Raw genomic sequence first — 7011 nt, forward strand, 5'->3', positions numbered from 1 at the left:
CTTTCCCTTTGTACCTTCTAGGAGCTGTTCCAGGTGATCCACCCAGAACCCCGCTGGATAGGGCTGAGGAACAGAACTAACTATGGCTGGGCCTGGGAAGATGGGTCAACCTTCAATGTTAGGAAGTGAGTTTGGTGTCAATCAGTGTGTGTGCATGTCAGTGGTCCAAATCTTGTGATCCTTAGTGAATATTCTGTCTTTAAAAAGACAAACATTGCTACTGAGGTCAAAGAAAGAATTTCTACAATAACACAGGCTTAAAACTGTTTAAATGTTCCAGGATTTGTTTAGTGGCCTGATAGTAATAATGATATGACCATATGCCAGCACCTTCCAGCCAGACATCAATTAATAGCATTTTTAATAGTTGGTATTGTTGCTATTAATATTGCTTATTTTCCGTGGCTAGGAAACTGAGGGAAACAGAAAAAACATGACATGCTGGGGGTTACCAGTGAGTGCTAGGCATAGCCAGCATTATAGTCCAGCCTTATGGTTGTGAGTACTCGGCACTGGCTGGTAGATTGTACTAACAGGCCACATCTACACATTGCCCTACTGCAAAACTGTTACTGCAACATACAAGTGGATTATTTTTAGCAGCTACTTTGCTGTAGTGGTGCATTGTAATGGGAGAGCGTGCCGCTACAGCAAAGTAGCTGCTTGTCACATGTAGACACCTGTGGATGCTACATTGCCATAGCACGTCGCTACGGCAGCATAGCATTACATGTACGCGTGCCCACAATGTACTATTTGTTTTCTCTATTGTGACTATACCCACTTTCTCTTGACTTCCAATGCAATGAGTCACCTCCTGTTCTGGGGTTTTTCACCCATCCCATAAGGTTGCCTCAGGTTACATAGATATATGTGTAGCCAAGGTAACATAGTTAGCTGTGTCAAGGGCAGCATGTGACACTGCTAACAGAATAACTGGGGCTTTATCTCATTATCATTTGCCTGTACATTTCTACTTCACCCGCTGCTGCCAGGTACTAGGAAACTTCTCTCTCTTACCTGAAAAGTTGTGAGTTTTAATTCTGCCTATTTTAGTAGAGTATCCATCTCTAATTCCCCTCCCTATGTGCATGTGCTTCTTGTAGAGTCACCATTAATAGACCTGTCCAGCTCTGTGGAGTCCTAATAAATGGTGCCTTCCAGGCTTCTAGCTGTGAAGTTCCTGCCCCATGGGTCTATGAGAAAGATATGAAGTAATCTCCTCCTGATTTCTTCCAGAGCACATCCATTGCTTGTACTTGTTGCATCCTGACTTCATGCCAAGAACACCCCTAAACATTTTTCCCCACAGAGCCATGCCTAATGATACTCCAAGGTTAGCAGTCTGCACTGCCCTGCTTTCTGTAATACTAAAGGTGATTAAAGGTAATTGCAGCTCAGGCTTTAAGACATACAACATTGATTCAATGTGCAGGGTGCTAAGCTTGTAAATTATACTGTAAATATCACATTCACCCACAACCCTATCTTCTTTTCAAAGATCTGTGACAAGAGGCAGAGACGATCTGAGCAGGGTGCAGGGCCCAGGGCAGATCGGCCTGTGTGGGGCCCCACCCCTGAATGCAAGAAAGCCGGTGGCAGATTCAGCAGTGGGGGGGTGCCGAGCGGCCAGACGTAAAGCCAGGGGCAGCATGGAGTTACTGCAGCCGCTCTGCTCGGCTCTGTGGGGGCCCCCAAAGTGCAGGGCCCAGGGCAGCCGCCCCAATTTGTGCCCCCCGTAGGGAGGGCTCTGGCAAGACAGCAGGTTCCTCTTTAACTTCCATAGCAGTTGTAGGCACCATGCCACTGAAACTGTCTCAGGGATTGACCCTTCAATGTTTTCATTGTTTTAAATTGGCTTCACACTCTGTGACCAAATAGAAGAAAAGACTGTGGGGACTCAATTTGGACAAAATCTGCAAAAATATGGTAAGACTGGAGCTGGCACCTTGCTTCAGGTGCGTAATTCAAGAAAGGAGGGTGAGGCACACAGGCACTCTCTATGTGAATCAAGAAAAGCTTGGTATCTCCAGTGAGCCTAGATGCAGTGTTATGAGGAAAGGCAGAGGTGGGGGAATTGGAGGGGAGTACTTAATGGAAACACTAACCACATCAGTGGGCGTGCCTACACAGGCATTAATGCGCCTTTTCTAATGTGCATTAAATTGAGTACCTCCAATGTGAGGTACTAAATTAATGTGCATTAGGCTGCACTAATGTTCAGTAGTGTATATGCATGCTTCTTAAAGTGACACTTAATGTGCAGTAGACTATTTTACTGAGCATAAGCGTAATGTCACAGTTTTTTATATGATGCTTAACGTACAGTAAAATAGTCTATTGCACATTAAAGTGTACACATAGACATGTCCAATGTCTCTGAACTCCTGTTTCTTCTTGGAATAAGGGCATCTGACTTAGAGATGCATGTTAGATGCCTCTATGTGCTCATAATTCAAACTGCCTAGTCCTCCTCAGAGGGTTACAATTTTTGGACTCCTGCTCTGTCAGGGAGACTGTCTTTTACTGGAGTCAGTATTTAATTAGCTGTTACTAAACACAGACATTAACACCATAGACCAAGCTTGCATAATTTTAGTTTAAAGATGAAAGTGCCTGCCTTTGCTTTGAGTGATCTGGATCTGGGTAGGTCTTCTCAAATTAGCAAACTATGAATTTCCTGTGCAGTTGCAGCCGGAGCATAAAAAAGCTCTGTCTTGTTTAGCACTTCCCATCTTCTACCAGGACAGTCAGAGGCAGACATCAGGTTCTTCCCTGAAGATTTAAGGGATCCAATCAGACATCATACAGATTCCAGCACTCCAGCCTCTTCGTAAATAACTGCAGGTAAAGTCAAATCTTCCATGGCCGGGTGCTTCTGGGATTATTATGATTAGGGTAAAATATTAATGTTAGAAGAATGCTATCTGAGCTTCCTGATTCAGGAAATAAGCAATAGAGCATTTTCTAGATATGTAGCTTTGAATTATTGTTCTATTTGTTTCCATTCAGAACAATCAGTAACCTAGAACGTTGGGATCATTGTCTTTCTCTTCCATTTCAAATCAAACTCTTATCACTTCAGCATCAGCCAGGGAAGATGGAAGATGTAATATATATGTGCATAGTAGCAAAGCACTTGATACTGATTCTCAAGAAAATATGTTTAAGAAAGCAGTTCACATTGGCTTTGCTGTATGTGAAGTTGTGTCTACCGAAACCAGTTCAAAGATGTAAACAGAGGGAAAAGGGAACAGACAGCACATATACCGTTGTGAAGAAGGTCCCTGGTGTAGCACCAAGGAGCACCGTGTTTCCTTAACATAGGTATTAACAGTCTTTAAAATGGGTAAATCATACGGTAATGAAATATTGAATGAGAAAAGTGTTTGAAAATTAAAAAGATCTAGTAATATATTGGAAAGGTCAGAGAAAAGGTAAACCAGAAGCAAAAGATCTAGAGAAATAAAATGATGTGTATCAAGAAGCTGAAAATATTGGACTAGGCACAAACTATGGTTGTTAACTAGTGAGGAAAGAGAGCAGTTAGGAGACTGAACCAGCCTACAATAGAAAAATGTAAAGCCTATGTAAAGCTCATGGGCTATATGCATCCTATAATAAAGTCCTCTGTGGTTCATGCTAAAATAGTTTTTTGTATTCTCTGCAACCTGATGGCACACAGAAAGAACAGAAGGAGAAGAGTAGGCAGACTGATTCCTAGAAGGGGATTAGTCAAGGAAGCAAAAATTAACCCTCCCTCCCCTCATGAATTGAATCCCCTCTCATTTACACCACATCAGTGGAGTTGCAGCTGACTCACCAGAGGAAGGCAAGAATTGGATTTTCACAATAAATGAGCTTCATCTTCAGTCAAGGAGCTACAGTTAAAACTTACAGGATTGGCTGTCATAATTATTTAGGGCATAAGATTATTATCAGAGGGATTGGTTTAGGGCCCTCTATAGGCAGCAGTAAATAAGAAGGTACAGGGCACGTCTACACAAGAAACTTACTTTGCAGTTGCCTAATTAACTGCATAGTAAACATCTTAGAATCTAAACATGTGCCCCTATTAAGACATGGGAAACTAATACACTCTGCAGTAGGTTAGAACTTGTAAATACAAGTCCTAACCTGCTGCAGAACTTTTTCCTGTGCAGCAGAGCACATGTAAATGCTTCCACAGCTGACTGGGGCACAGAAGAGGTGTGGGGCTAGCCAGAAGAGGTAAAAAAAAAACCACAGAAAAAAACCCCAGTGCAGCCCACGCTGGGGCAGCACACCCTTGCAGTGCAGAGAACACCAGACTGTGCAGTATCTAGCTGCAAGGCCATGATCATCTGGATGTGCTCCTGAAGTCAGGTATCTGAACTTCTGAGACGTGTAAGAGGTCAAATACACCCCTGGGTTTAATTTTGCCTATTAGCCTTTGAGCCTTTGGGCCTTTGAAAGCAGCTATTGCTCTCTGTATACAGTACCTAAGCACTTAAACATGATTTGCTCTTATGATCCTCTGAATTCTCTTTGTTGACTGTATATAGATGCTGTGTGCCTAACCTGGTCACAATGAATCATGTTCCAGAGCCAAAAGTTTAAGAGGAGAATCTTAAGAACATTAGCCTGAAGAATCAAAGAATCTTAACCTGTTTTTTATCTCCTCCTAGTTCCCTTCCTCCTAGTTGGGAGCCATTTCAAAAGGTAATGTTTGAAAAGGGCAGCAGCTGATATGTTTTAATTGCTATGAGTAAACAGACTAAGCACAATTCAAGTATAGCAAATTCCCTCCAAATTTAACTCTGTATGAAAGCATGTTAAAGCTGCTGCTCTTTTGAAAGGGTTCCAAATGTTCCTGTGTCCACACCTTCTTGGTGCACTGCCTGATCAGACAGGAATGAATGATTTGGTGAAGCTGGTATCTTCAGGACTGGAGATACATAATGGTTTTGCCAGTGCTGCTGCTGACAAATACCGTCCTAGTTCTGAGCCTGCTGAGCATATGTTTATAGAAAGTAGAACTAAGAAAAACCTCAGATCTGCTAGTCCATGTGCCAAGGGCCAGTTCAGGATGCTTCTCTGCAGTGTCTTCCTAGTGCTCTATGCAGTCACTGCTTTAAATTTCCAAGACTGGATCTTCAAGGCTTTACCTTAAGGAGACTGCTCCAAAACACTGGGAGACCCCTGTTTAGAGGTCTTAATGGTTGGAGTCGTACTCATTGTGTCAGAGCCACCAATTTTACAAAATTCAGCCTTTAAACAGCTGTGCTAAATTTAGGTTAATGCTATAGGCCTAAACTTCATTACTTTAACTCAAAGATGAAAGTATCTTTACTTTTAGTGTACAGGGTCTTCTCAAAAGAGCTGCCAATGAACCTTCTGCACTGTTTCAATCAGAATATATTTTCTTAACTTATTCAGTCCACCTTCTATCAGACAATAAGAGGACAGAGATGTCAGACTGCCACCAAAAGGATTTTCTGTAAGGGACCAGATCAGATAGGACACGGAAAAAACAATTTCAGCCCTCCACTCTCTTCCTAAATAACTACAGATACAAGCAAAGTTATTGGACCGCAATGCTTCTGTGGTTTTTATAAGTAAAATCTTACTATTGGGAAAATGTGTTTGGGTTTTTTAATTCACAAAATGGGTATAAATGTAATTGGATGTATAACTTTGGTTTTATTTCTGTGTAACATTCCATTTGAACCATACTTAAGGTACTTAAAAAACTGCAATCTTATCCCCTCTCAGTTCTCTCTTCTTTGACTAAATAAACGCAATTCCTTCAGCCTGTCCTCAGACATCATGGCATATGTCCCAGCCCGCTAACCATTTTTGTTTCCCTCTGCTGGACTCTTTCCAACTTGTCCATATACTTTTTATAATGGGGAACCCAAAACTGGACACACTACTCCAGATGTGGCCTCACCAGTGCAGAATAGAGCAGAATAATTACTTCCCTCAATCTGCTTGCAACGCTTCTACTAATGCAGCGCAGAGTGCTGTTAGCCTTCTTGGCAACAAGGGCACACTGTCTCATGTCCAGTGTATTGTCTACTGTAATCCCCAGGTCCTTTTCTGCAGAGCTGGTGCTTAGACCCATGGACTTGTACACAACCAGCTTTTCTAACCCATTCTTTCACCATTGAAGGCTCCTCAGCTTCTCCCCAAGCTGTGCTACCCAGTTCAGTAGTCTGGGAGTTGAACTTGCCTGTGAAGACGGAGGTAAAAAAAGCAGTAAGTACTTCAGTCTTTTCCACATCATAGATTTCATAGACATTAGGGCTGGAAGGGACCTCGGAAGATCATCGAGTCCAGCCCCCTGCCCAAAGGGCAGGAAGTCAGCTGGGTTCATAGGATCCCAGCAGGATGAGCATCCAGTTTGCTCTTGAAGGTGTTCAATGTAGGCGCTTGAACCACCTCCGGTGGCAGGCTGTTCCAGACCTTGGGGGCTCAGACAGTAAAGAAATTCTTCCTTATGTCCAGCCTGAAATGGTCTTGTAGTAGTTTATGACCATTTGACCTAGTCGTCATCCCTTGGGGCGCTCTGGTGAACAAACGTTCCCCCAGATACTGGTGGTCACCCCTGATAAACTTATAGGTGGCCATCAGATCACCCCTGAGCCTGCGCTTTTCCAGGCTAAAGAGCCCCAGGGCTCTCAGCCTGTCATCGTAGGGTCTGCTTCCCTGACCTCTGATCATGCGCATGGCTCTTCTCTGGACTCTCTCAAGCTTCTCCACATCCTTTTTGAATTGTGGAGCCCAAAACTGGACACAGTACTCCAGCTCCGGCCTCACTAAGGCCGAGTACAGGGGGAGAATGACGTCCCGGGATTTGCTTGAGAAGCATCTATGGATGCAAGCCAGCGTTTTGGTCACTTTACTAGCCGCCGCATCGCATTGCAGGCTCATGTTCATCTTGAGGTCAATGATGCCCCCCAAGTCTCTTTCTTCCATAGTGCTAGCCAACATAGCACTGCTGAGCCTATAAGGATGCTGCGGGTTTTT

At 43.4% G+C, this 7011-nt stretch overlaps 1 protein-coding gene across 3 annotated transcripts in view; it reads left to right on the top strand.

The window, feature by feature from the left end:
- Positions 1–2735: 2735 nt before the first annotated feature.
- LOC106722539 (natural killer cells antigen CD94-like) overlaps positions 2736–7011 on the top strand; it is a 25411-nt gene continuing 21135 nt past the window's right edge. For all 3 annotated transcript variants that reach the window (XM_025211456.1, XM_025211454.1, XM_025211455.1), the window contains exon 1: positions 2736–2847. The gene's annotated coding sequence lies outside the window, so the exon portion shown is untranslated. The remainder of the gene's footprint in view (positions 2848–7011) is intronic.

This window comes from Alligator sinensis, unplaced genomic scaffold, assembly GCF_000455745.1.
Source record: "Alligator sinensis unplaced genomic scaffold, ASM45574v1 scaffold148_1, whole genome shotgun sequence".
NCBI lineage: Eukaryota > Metazoa > Chordata > Crocodylia > Alligatoridae > Alligator > Alligator sinensis.